We start from the raw sequence: 13,328 nt of genomic DNA, 5'->3' as shown, positions 1-13,328 counted from the left end.
GTTTAATGAATACAGGAAAAGTTACCACTGGGGATTGGAAATATTACCCGTGATTGGCCTTCCTATCTGTGATGAAGGCTTTTTTTCATAAATAAATCATATGTAGTAACTCATACCAGACAACATGGTCTACTGATCATAGTAGATACATTTGCATTCACAGGAAAGGACAATGCTTATACTCTGTCCAAATCTCTCTTCTTATCACCATGTCACCCACTGCATACACAGAGGTTAAAGTGAGCCGGAACGGGGCAGAACTGCGCTTTGTCAGTTCCATTTGGAGCCGGAACGCAGTTCCTCTTCCTCCAGCTTACCTAACCCAGGGAGAAGTCGGGTGCCTGCTGAGACTTTGTTACCAGAGGGCGCCCGGCTCCTTCCCCTCAGTGGCCGCCGGATGCCGGAGTTCACTCCTGAGCTTCGGCTTCCGGTTCAGGTTGTGTGTGGCTGGGCAACGCTATGGGAAGAGCAGGCGGCCAGGAGGAGGGCAGCGTGGTCCGGAAGCAGTAGCGGGGATGGTGAGTATTGTGTTTTTTTCTTTTTTTAGTTGTATGTGTGTAAGCAGCGCTACTAGGGGGCAAATCTACTGGGGGCACATCTACTGGGGGCACAATGGCTGGGGACACATCTGCTGTGGGCACAACTGCTATGGGTACATCTGCTGGGGGCACAACTACTGGGGGCACAATGGCTGGGGACACATCTGCTGGAGGCACAACTGCTGTGGACACATCGGCTGGGGGCACAACTACTGGGGTCACATCTACTGGGGGCACATCTACTGGGGGCACATCTACTGGGGGCACATCTACTGGGGGCACATCTGCTGGGGGCACAACTGCTGGGGGCACAACTGCTGGGGGCACAACTTCTGACTGGGGCATAACTAAAGGGGGCACATCTACTGGGGGAACAACTACAAGGGGCATAATGTCTGACTGGGGGCATATCTACTGGGCGCATAACTACAGGGGGCATAACCACTACGGGCATAGCTACTGACTTGGGGCATAACTACTGACTGAGGACATAACTACGGGGGACATAACTACTGGGAGAAAATCTACTGGGGCATAACTACAGGAGGCATAACTACTTGCTGGGGGCATAACTAAGGGGACACTACTACTGGGGGCACTACTACATGGGGCATTACTACTGGGGGCATTGCATAGGGGGAACTTTATAAGGGCTTTACTCCTGGGGACATAAGGGGCAGTACTACTGAGGGCATTGTATAAGGGGCACTATTGCTGTGGGCATTATGTGTATTTGGGGTGCTACTACTGTGGGCTTTGTTTATAAGGGATACTAATGTGTGGTGTAATGTTAATAAGATTGTGCTACCATGCGGTATATTTTGAATTGGCGATACTATTGGGTGCCCACGCCCCTTTCTTTTTGAGACCACGCCCTCTTTCTCGCTTTGTTTCACGGACGTGGTGGAGGTGGAGGTAGGGGTGAGTTCCACCACCTCTCTAGGAACACTTTAAGCACTGTGTATACACCTTCAGTTCCTCCAATTAAAAAGCAGAAGAGTGGCTCCAATAGTGTGACACTGTATTTTAATATCGACAATATATACAATAACAGACAAAAGATAAAAGTGGATTCTCACTGAATCACCCAGTCTACAAGCCAAAGTAGACAAATAAGCATACGTGAAAATAACCAGGCATCGATGGAAGGTAAGATCAAACAGTCCAGATGCCCCCAATTCTTTCTTTCTTCTTTACCAACGCGTTTTGATACACAGAATGGTATCTTTTTCAAGGCATGAGGAAAGGGTGCACATGAACTGGTATATTTACCCCATACTGATTATCTTAACAAATACAGTAGGTAAAACCTCATACCAGACACAGAACAACTAATAGCTATGGGTAAACATAGATAAATCCATTCCCACAGCTCGGCTCCTGCTAACAGCTTCCACCTTGCCAGGTACTTCTAATAAAGTTGCAGGTACTTTCTGTAATGTCTGTCATATTTCCGGGTAAAATCTGAAATAGCAGCCCGTGTTTGTATTACATATGCTTCCCATAGTGGCATTTTTTCCATTGATGCATTTCCGTTTCCTGGAAACTGGGTCAATTTTAAAAGATAGAAGTGTTAAGACCGCCTTACTTCACAGTCTCCTGTTTTAGGCGGCGCCATTTTGTGATGGCTTTCGGAGTTTTACCAGAGTGGTGGCCATTGTCTTGCAGTTTGTCAACAAAGTGTACATTAAATAGAGATAGAAAAACAACACTAAAACATCGATATAAAACAGAACATAAATTATGTTCTGTTTTAAATCAATGTTTTAATGTGTATATATATATATATATATATATATATATATATATACAGTCACATATACATACATATACACACACACACACACACACACACACACACACAGGGCAGGATTAACAATGGGGCGGATGGAGCTGCAGCTCCAGGCCCCCCCTCAAAATAGGCCCAAAAGCACCTGCTGTGCTGCTGTATATAGGAAAACCTGACGACACCCCCCCCCCCCCACTTCCTGCCACGACCCCCCCTTCACCTCCTCCTCACTGTGTGCTCATAGCGGTGCAATGGAAGGCTCACTCATTAGCCCCGGCCTCCCTGCACTGTATACACAGTGATGTCAGGACGTGCGACATCACTTAGGCACCACTGCGGCACCACCACGCGCCCAGAAGGAAGCAGCAGCACAGTGCCAGCACCTGAGCCGGCTGCTCTGTGAAGGTGGACTGAGCCTGGCATGGTGAGTGATCCCATCCTGAGGTGAGGAGAGAACTTCTTTTGGTTGCCAGGCTACAGTATATATATATATATATATATATATATATATATATGTATATATTTTTATTACACACTCAGACATATATACACTTCTATATAAAAATATGTGGGTATGTGTATGTATGTATATATACACATACATATATATACATACATATATACTGTGCATATACACCACTCACAAATATCTATAAAAACATACTGTATACAGGTGAAACTCAGAAAATTAGAATATCGTGCCAAAGTTTATTTATTTCAGTAATTCAGCTTAAAAGGGGAAACAAATATATTATATAGACCAATTACATACAAAGTGAAGTATTTCAAGCCTTTATTTGTCATTTATTATAACAAATAAAGGCTTGAAATATCTCACTTTGCATGTAATGAGTCTATATGATATATAAGTTTTACCTTCTAAGTTGATTTACTTAAATAAATGAACTGTGTGTGTATATATATATATGTATGTATATGCACAGTACATATGTACAGTATATATATATATATATATATATGTATATATACACACACACACACACGTATATATATATATATATATATATATATATCTATCAGTGCCCTGATAAATACTTACATAGGTGCCCTCCGCGAATCAGCCAAGAATCCGTGAAAATAGTAAATGATGACAAGAAGGCAATCTGATCACTACACACAAAATTAATTACCAGACAACCATGTATTTTGCCTGATAAAATGCCTGTTGGTCTGATAGGCATTTTATCTGTACGTGTATGTTCATAAGTACTGTGTGCAGTGGCGTTTCTAGCGACGCGCAAGCTTTGCGATTGCACAGGGTGCCCACCGCGGCTCTTTGTGGCTCCTTCTGTTTCCTCTCCTCCCTTTAACATACTACTCCGTGTATGTATACTTACATCCCCTTGTCAACGAGCATTTCCCTTGTCAACGAGTATTCCCCTTGGCAATGAGTATGGATGTCAGAGCATGAAATCCCTGGCAACGAGCATGACAGTCAGTGCATGAAACCCCTGACAATGAGCATAACACCAAGCGCGTGAATCCTCTAGCAACGAGCGTGACACCCAGCGCGTGAAACCCCTGGCAACGAGCATGACACTCAGTGCATTAAACCCCTGGTAGCAAGCGTGACAGCACATGAAACCCCTGGCAACAAGCAGGTAATTTAAACGTAATTAGAAGCTTTATTGTAGGGCATAATGTATCACAGGCATTGCGGTGTGTCACATAATATGGTGCATGGGGCATAATTTGGTGCAAGGTGCATTACTGTCTGGGGCTTAATATGGTGGAGTGTTTATTTTTTCCAGTGGTGACCGTCTGTTGTTGCAGGGTCAAAAACTGGGGTATAAGGTCATCTTTTCCTGTGAATCCACGCCTGCTTTAGTGAGGCCTTCTCCCCTCACCGGGAGCGTGTGCAAAATAATTTTCCTTATGCCTATGGGGGGGGGGGGGGGGGGGCGCAATTTTAAATGGCTGGGGGGGATGCATTTTTTTAATGCTCGCACTGGGAGACAAATTGTCTAGAAACAGCCCTGTGTGTATTGATGCTGAAAGTTGGCATCGCAGTCCTTGCACGTCTCAACGCATATTCGGACACAAGGGAAGGCTTTGTAATGGAAGTTGCATAAAGGAAAAGCTGTGCGACTGCCAAAAGACGCAGTCATGATCCACTTCTATGTGTGCTCTCCTGTTCTGTTTGTTGTGTATCATGGAGATATATTATCTGCATATATTTTTGTTTGTTTCAGTAATTGATTTGTTTGAAATAATTGGACATTTAAGTGTTGAGAGATTTCCGTTTTTCAAACACATCTATTCACACATGTATACAAACACACATACATAGAATATATATACAGCACTGATCACACCCCCATATCAGTAGCCACACACCTGCCGTGCTGGTCACACCCCACGCGGTGGCACACAGTAGGCCCTTCAGAAATTTCAGCTCCAGGCCCATGAGGACCTTAATCTGGCACTGTATATGTATATATATATATATATATATATATATATATATATAAAATGGGATTTTGGTACTTACCGATAAATCCTTTTTTCAGAATCCATAGGGGACACTGGAGGCTGATTACGCTGAGGATAGATAGGCGGACTATCAGGAACTGGCACTTTAACTAATTGAAGAGAATGCATACTCCTCTCCCCTCTATCCCCCACAAACCCCAGTTTTAACAAATGAGCCATAAGGAGACGAACAGAGGAGAACAACAATAACAACTAACAATTACAACCTTGAACCGGACCCACAATGCAGGCAGGAAACAGTGCTGGGCGGGCGTCCCAGTGTCCCCTATGGATTCCGAGAAAAGGATTTATCTGTAAGTAACAAAATCCCATTTTTTCTAGCATCCACTAGGGGACACTGGAGGCTGATTACACTGGGGATGTGCCAAAGCTGTCCCTGTGGGCGGGAGAGCACTGAGGAATCTGCAAAACAAGCCGTCCAAACCGCGAAGCGGAGGCGGCAAACGTATCAAACTTATAAAACCGAACAAAAGTATGAGCCGTGGACCAGGTAGCCGCACGTCAAAGCTGTGACAGAGAGGCACTGAGGCTCACCGCCCAAGATGGGCCCACGGACCGCGTAGAGTGTGCCAAAATAACCGCCGGAGGTTGGCGGGTGGAATGCAAATAGGTTTGGCGAATGGCCAACTTAATCCACGCTTGATCGCATCATACAGCACAAACAAGGCATCCATTTTCCGCAAGGGTGCCATCCTAGTGACATATATAGTAAGTGCCCGGACCACATCTAGAGAAGATGGAGCCCCGGAGTCAGCCTTCAAAGTAGGAACCACGATTGGCTGGTTTATGTGGAAAGCCGAAACCACGTTTGGCAGAAAACCGGAGTGTGTGCGGAGTTCTGCTCTATCTTCGTGAAAGACCAGGTAAGGCGGTTTACAAGATATGGCACTTAAATCAGAAACCCTGCGAGCTGACGCTAAGGCCAAAAGAAGAACAGTTTTCCAAGTAAGAAATTTGAAATCCACCTCCTCCAAAGGTTCAAAAACCAAGGATTTTAAGACGTGAAGGACCAAATTGAGGTCCCACGGAGCAGTAGGTGGAACGAAGGGCGGATACACCAGCAAAACTCCCTGAAGAAAAGTCTGCACTTCCGGCATGATTGCTAATTTGCGCTGGAAAAAGATAGACAAAGCAAATACTTGTACTTTGAGAGAGCCGAGGCGTAGGCCACTATCCAGGCCGGTTTGTAAGAAAAGCAAAAGACGGACCAATTTGAAAGATCGGGTGTCGAAACACCGAGACATGTAGGCTCGCCATAGGCGGTGGAAATGGGCCGCCGTAACCGGTTTACGAGCCTTGAGCATGGTAGGGATTACTGAGGAAGGAATACCTTTACTTCTCAAGATAGAGGCTTCAAGAGCCACCCCGTTAAACGCAGCCGCGTCAAATCTGGGTGACGTAATGGCCCTTGCTGCAACAGGTCTGGACGACGAGGCAACAGCCACGGTTCGTCTGCGAGGAGCAGAAGGAGGTCCGAATACCAAGCTCTCCGAGGCCAATTCGGAGCCACTAGAATGACCCACATTGATTCCCTCTTGATCCGTTTGAGTACTCGTGGTAGAAGTGGGAACAGAGGGAAGAGGTAAACCAGATCGTACCGCAAAGGAGCCGTGAGAGCGTCTATGTCTTCTGCTCTGGGATCTCGAATCCTGGACAGATATCGCGAGAGTTGATGATTCAACCGGGAGGCCATCAAATCCACTTGTGGAATACCCCATCGCCGAACCAACTGTTGAAAAACCTGGGGGTGGAGAGCCCACTCTCCCGGGTGAAGGTCCTGATGGATAAGATAATCTGCTTCCCAGTTGTCCACTCCTGGGATGAAAATCGCTGATAATATGACCTCCTGAAGTTCTGCCCACCTCAGGATCGAAGCCACTTCTGACATGGCCATGCGACTGCATGTGCCGCCCTGGCGATTGATATAAGTGACTGGAGTTGCGTTGTCTGACTGCACTCGTACCGCTCTTGACCGAAGCAAGTGAACGGCTTCTCGAAGCGTATTGAAGATCGCCCTCAGTTACAACACATTTATTGGCAGTAACTGTTCCTGTAACTGTAACCACTTTCCTTGGAAGTGACACTCCAGTATCACAGCTCCCCAGCCCCTGAGACTAGCATCAGTCGTGACCAAAATCCAGTCCCATATGTCGAAACTCCTTCCCGCCATAAGGTTGTTCAAATGAAGCCACCAGAGAAGAGACACTTGGGTGCACGGAGCTAGCTGAAAGGGTCGGGAATGAAACCGCCTGGACTGCCAACGTCTCATAGGCTGCCACCATCTTCCCTAAGAGATGAATACAAAGGTGTAATGACACCCTCTTTGGCCTGAAGACTTTTAGAGCCATCAGCCAGGTATTCTGTGCCTTGTCCTCTGGCAGGAATACCCTCTGTAGCTTGGTATCCAAAATCAGTCCCAGAAACAGTATTCACTGGGCTGGCAAGAGATTGGATTTTCTGAAATTGAGGATCAACACATGTCGCAAGAGGACTTCGTGAGTGATCAGGGCATGCTCCCGAAGTTTCTCCGCTGAGCAAAAGATCATCTAGGTACAGTGCAATCGTTACCCCCAGAGAGTGAAGCTGTGCTACCATGACTGCCATGATCTTGGTGAACACTCTGGGAGCCAAAGACAGGCTGAAAGGAAGTGCTCGGAACAGATAATGATCCTGTAGAATTGCGAATCTCAAGAATTCCTGATGTGGCTCCCAAATGGGAACATGTAGGTATGCATCCTTTATGTCCAGTGATAACATGAACTCTTCTGGCTCCAGACCCATCACGGAGCCAATCAACTCCATCTTGAATCTGTGAGATATTGATTCAAACACTTCAAATTCAGGATAGGTCTTACCGAGCCTTCCGGCTTCGGGACCACAAACAGGCTTGAGTAGTAACCCTTCATCCGTTGAGGGCCTGGGACCGGCATTAAGACCGCAGAGGTCAATAGAGACTGAAGACCGGTGGTAAAGAACCGTGGTGGAGGTGAAACTTCGAAATCGATCATGTAACCCCTGGACACCAGGGCACACACCCACACATCTGTGGAAGTGTGCATCCATGCCTCCTGAAAATTTAGGAGACGTGCACCCTCCATGGGAGAGGCCAGGTGGGAAGGGAGTTCGTCATGCCACTGTTTTGTCAGTGGACTTAGGCTCCTGATGACGAGAGGTAGATTGTTGGCGACTGCAGGCTCTTCCACCCTTGGGCTGACCTGCTGAAGTTCCGATCTGGATTGAAAGGAAGCAGAGGTCCGAAGGAAATTAAAAGATGGACCAGAATAAGTGTTTAGGTGGGGGAGTTACGGACGGCAAAAACGTGGATTTTCCACCCGTAGCTTGAGAAATGAGCTTGACTAGATCGTCACCAAAAAGCACCTTCCCTGTAAACGGGAAGGCTTCTGCTGTTCGTTTAGATTCTGCATTGGCCTTCCAAGAGTGCAGCCACAGTGCCCGGCGAGCAGCTACTTGGCCGATATCCTTTGAAGCTTCTCCCAGGTACGCTGCTGATTCTTTAATATGTTCTGCCAGAACAATTAATTTGTCAAGTGGAACTCCTGCTTCCAAGTCAGAAATCAATTGGGCCGCCCAATGTTCAATAGCCTTATTAACCTAAGACCCTACCAATGTGGGTCTAAGTAAGGCATCGGCGGCTGTGTAGATGGATTTCAGTGTCGTTTCCATCATACGGTCTGATGGGTCCTTCAAGGCTGTTGCCCCCTTAACCGGTAAAGCAGTCTTTTTTGACAATCATGAAAGTGACAAATCCACTGGGGGAGGTTGTTCCCATTTTCCCATCATAGTAGCTGGAAAGGGATACGAAGCCAGGAACCGTTCGGTACCTGGAATCTCTTATTTGGGTGTTTCCAGGCTTCGGACAAAAGTTCATCCAATTTTGGTGAAAAGGGAAATGTTATGCAAGATTTGCGTTTAGTACCAAATAGAGAAGAATCCGGGGATTCCGGAGGAGCTGTGTCAATGATGTTCAACACCTGGTGAACTGTTCTTATAAGGGCTTCTACTCCTTGGTCTTGCAACGTGTTATCCTCCGCATCGGATACATCGTTGATTTCACCCTCTTCTTCCTCCGTCCTATCTGCCCCCGTCACTCTTCGTCAGATTCGTCTGACTGAAGGATTGCTTAAAGAGTCCTTTTCTTTTTGGGGCGTACTGGTATAGGTTGACTGGTGGAGGAATCCATCCGTTTAACCAAGCCTTCTACGGATTTGACTAGACCCGTTGCCCATGCTGGTTCTGCAGGGAGAGAAGAGGGTACAGAGGGATCAATACCTCTAGCTGATTTTCAATCTCTGCGAGAAGCTGCCAGTTTGGATCAGAGATCTGACATAATCTGTGCTAAATTACATGCCCAAGGGGCTTCTGAACCTTCCAAAGAGGTAGTCGCTACCTCTGGACTACCTCTTCCTGCGTACATGCAGAACAAACGGTCAAACAGTCAGATGCCTGGGGCAATTTCTTATTGCATATTAATGTGAAGGGAAAAGGGGAATGGGGGTATCGGAAACCGCACTGGAGAACTACAATTACTGTTAATTGATTATTTATTAATTTGTTAGACCAACATCTGGCTCTATCAGCATTAATTACGCTAAGCACTAGGTTGGCGGTGCACCCAGATTTTCAGTCCTGAAGACTGTAATATGCAAAAGGGGAACAGCCCTCTCTGCTGACGCAGAAAAGGCTGAAGAAAAAAGAAGACCTAATCTTTTTCTGGGGCACGCTTTCTATATGAGATAAAAATTAAAAATTAATTCTTTATTATTACTATATTAAAAAGTTCTAGGCTTGTTCATCAGTAAATAATGTAGGCATGAAATTTGCCAATTATGTAGCGATAATCTCTATATATTCGCACCCGGGTATCCCTATTTATTTGGATTCCATCTACAAATAGATATACCTTAGGGATATGATCACATTTATCTCCTTCACCGAGATTTAAAGGACATCAGAAATTACTGGAGTTTGTATGTACTCCTATTGTTGAAGATTTTCAAAATCAAAAAGAACACAAAAGAGTATTCTTTATATTTTTGTTGGAGTTTGTATGTACTCCATTTATTGTGTTCTGTTCAAAAATAAAAAATAAAAAATGGAACAGATAATGTGTTTGTCCCCTCGCAGTTATATGTGTGAGCGGAACACCTAACATGTGGCGTATACACATAAATCTGACCACCACCACTGTACAATTTATATAATCCTTCTTCAATACCACTGTATACAATATATATGTCAAAACACTTATGCCTGTTCTCTTAATTCTATCTCGATATTATTCCACACCACTGCACCACTGGATCTAAATATGCATTATAAACAATGGTATCCACAGGGTATATCTGTTGGAAAATAGTTCCTTTAGATCTTGCTGATTTGAAATTTGTAGTATCAGCTAAAGCACATTAAATATATACTGCTTGTTGTCATATACATTTGAAAAAAATTAAAGTCTATTGTTCCAAATGGTAAGTGCTTAATTCCTATGTATAAGTGTATTCAGATGTGTGGATCCCCACACCTGCAAATTTTCAGAACACACCCATATTTGCTGGGAGGCATATATCCAACATGAGGAATTGCAGCGATTACTTCTATAACTCATTAAATTTGATATGTATACACACAATTCCACAAAATTTGCTAAATAACCTAAATAGAAAAAACAGATACTAGGTTGCTTTTGAGATGCACCAGGAGCACTGCTGTCTAATGTTAATTACTGAGACAGCAACGAGGCATCCTGCTAATTGAAAAATTGTGACCATCTATTCATATAGAAGAAAAGCAATGGGCAGAATGATACTCCATACAAGCATTCAGTGCAATATAGGTAAAGTGACAAATTGCGGTTTGGTCAAATATACTTTACGTATACAGGGAGATGATCCAGCAGTGTTAGACCACGGTGAAGAGAGATCGTGATCTCCGGCGTCTGTGTCCGTGAAACCGGAAGTCGGAGCCGGCCCGGGGCGGAAGTGACGTACGTTTCGCTATCCTAAGCTTGTTCACATTTGCCTAGTGACCGTTGGCCTGACACCTTTTTGTACCATGTCAGCGCCATGTTGTCAAGGATATGACCTTCCCTACAGACCTATTTTCAGAGCAGTGTGTTCGCTCTAGTGTTTCTACAGTGACATTAAAATTTCAGCATATATTTAAAGTTACATTCCTATTTATATATTTATTTTATTATTGTACCATAACTATTATAAAACACTATTAAAAAATACACTTTTATTTTATAAAATTGTTGAGGATTTTTTTCTTTACAATAAATCGTTAATCATTGCCTTTATCAATGGCTAAGCGACCTGACAGATTATATTAAGTAAGTTTTCTTTTTCTACGGGATTCATTTCCCTTGAGAGGCAGTGAGATTTGGATAAGAAGACTCTTTTCTACATTTAAATGGGAAGATATAGTCTTAGATTGTATATAGGAGCAAAAAACTTTATTGGATGATTATTGCGGATAATTGTTTAATGAATAAATCCTATAGCCAGAAAAGTACTTGGGATAAGACTATCCTTATTTGACCTTTTTAGTCCCTTCCTTGTAATGAGAATGAGGGATTCCTTACTAGATAATTATTTACAGGAAAAAGAACACTCCAGATTAAATATATATAAGGAATTATTATCCATGGTCCCGTTAATAATTAATTGTAGTGAGGATAAGTATTCTGAACAATTTATCTAGAATCCATCCTAACTATTGTGTAATAATAGTGTTGGGTATGTGATGTGAGATTAATTTATTGTTTCTGTGAAAGTGTTAGTTAAAAATCCCAAAATTGTTACGTGCAAAGCTATCAGTATATCGTGTGAAATATGACTCTGCCCTTTTTACAAAATACTCCTTGTGTGAGCTATGTGAGTATTGCCATTTATTATTGAAATTGTATTTTTACAAAATACCCCTTGTGTGAGCTATGTGAGTGTTGGCATTTGTTATTGAAATTGAAGTGGCAAGTGAAATGAAAAAAATGAAGATAAGGGGGGGAAATAAAAAGGGGAGGGGGGGTAAAAAAAGAGAAAAGGGAAAAAAATATAAAATGTGAAAGAAGGTTTGAATGATGAACTATACATTGTGAAAAATTGGATTCTAATTACTATATACCCCTCGTCCTACAGCCATATAGTAGTACCTATGCTTAATTAAAAAGGGAAAAAGATGATGGGGGGCCCGAGGGAGGAAAGGAAAAGGGGGAAAAAAAAGAAAAGTCCCCTTTATGGCAAAAATGCACTGTAATTGATTTGTTCATTCATCCCTTCAGGAGCTACAGTGTTCATCTTGAAAATCCACTCACTTTCTTTTTGTAGCAAAGTTTTAGTGACATTTCCTCCTCTAATGCCAAGATTCACTCGTTCTAGGCCAAAGATCTTGAAATTTTCATGTGAGCCTGAATGGAATTTGAGGAAGTGATATGCCACTGTTGTTATCTGTTTGTAATTTTGTAGATCCGTTCTAACATTCCGGATATTTCCCATATGTTCTAATGCTCGCACCTTGAGCATTCTGGTCGTCATGCCTATGTATTTCTTCGGACAGTCACATTGAATACAGTATATCAAATTTGTAGTTCGACAATTAAAGTGGCTCATCATTTTGATGGTTCTCCCATATTTATCCTCTACTTCTTTCACTGGGCTCACATATTTGCAAAGTTTGCAATTACCACAAGGATAGGTACCTGTTGTTGCCGGGGTCTTAGGTTGTTGTGTGGAGAAATTACTCCTGACCAGTTGGTCCTTTAAGTTGGGAGCACGCCTCCAACTCATGTCGACGTTCTTCTTTAATTTTGTCCCCAGATCTTGGTCTGAGAGTATTATGGGCCAATGCTTCTGTATAATTTCTTTAATGGCCCTCCACTCTATGCAAAAATTTCCTACAAACCTAATGGTGTTATCCAATGGTTTCTGGGGCTTATCTTTAAAAATCAAGGAGTCTCTGGTCACTTCTTTCAAAGAGTTCTTTGCTCGCTTAATCATTCTTCCACTATACCCTCGCTCCTTTAGTCTGTATGTTAGTTCCCTACTCCTATCATTGAATACCTCGTCACTGGAGCAGTTCCTCCTCAATCTTAGGAATTCTCCTTTTGGTATGTTATAAATTGTCGGAGGAAAGTGAAAGCTATTACAATGAAGGAGAGTGTTGGTGGAGGTACTTTTGCGGAAAATCTCAGTGGCCAACATATTGTCCGAAGTTCGGTAAATCCGGAGATCCAAAAAGGAAATGCTCTCCTTGCTCCATTCGTAAGTGAATCGTAGATTTAAAGAATTTATAAAAGTACTCAACAACAATACTTTAAATCTACAAAAGGAGAATTCCTAAGATTGAGGAGGAACTGCTCCAGTGACGAGGTATTCAATGATAGGAGTAGGGAACTAACATACAGACTAAAGGAGCGAGGGTATAGTGGAAGAATGATTAAGCGAGCAAAGAACTCTTTGAAAGAAGTG

The 13,328-nt window shown here is 43.4% G+C and overlaps 1 long non-coding RNA gene across 4 annotated transcripts in view; it reads right to left on the bottom strand.

Annotated features, from left to right (window-relative positions):
- The window catches only part of LOC134911445 (uncharacterized), a 109,401-nt gene that overhangs the window by 13,943 nt on the left and 82,130 nt on the right, over positions 1-13,328 (bottom strand). The window lies entirely within an intron of this gene.

The sequence above is a fragment of the Pseudophryne corroboree genome, chromosome 4 (genome assembly GCF_028390025.1).
Source record: "Pseudophryne corroboree isolate aPseCor3 chromosome 4, aPseCor3.hap2, whole genome shotgun sequence".
Taxonomy (NCBI): domain Eukaryota; kingdom Metazoa; phylum Chordata; class Amphibia; order Anura; family Myobatrachidae; genus Pseudophryne; species Pseudophryne corroboree.
Note: the sequence above shows the minus strand (reverse complement) of the source record. Positions and strands in the feature narration are given on the sequence as shown.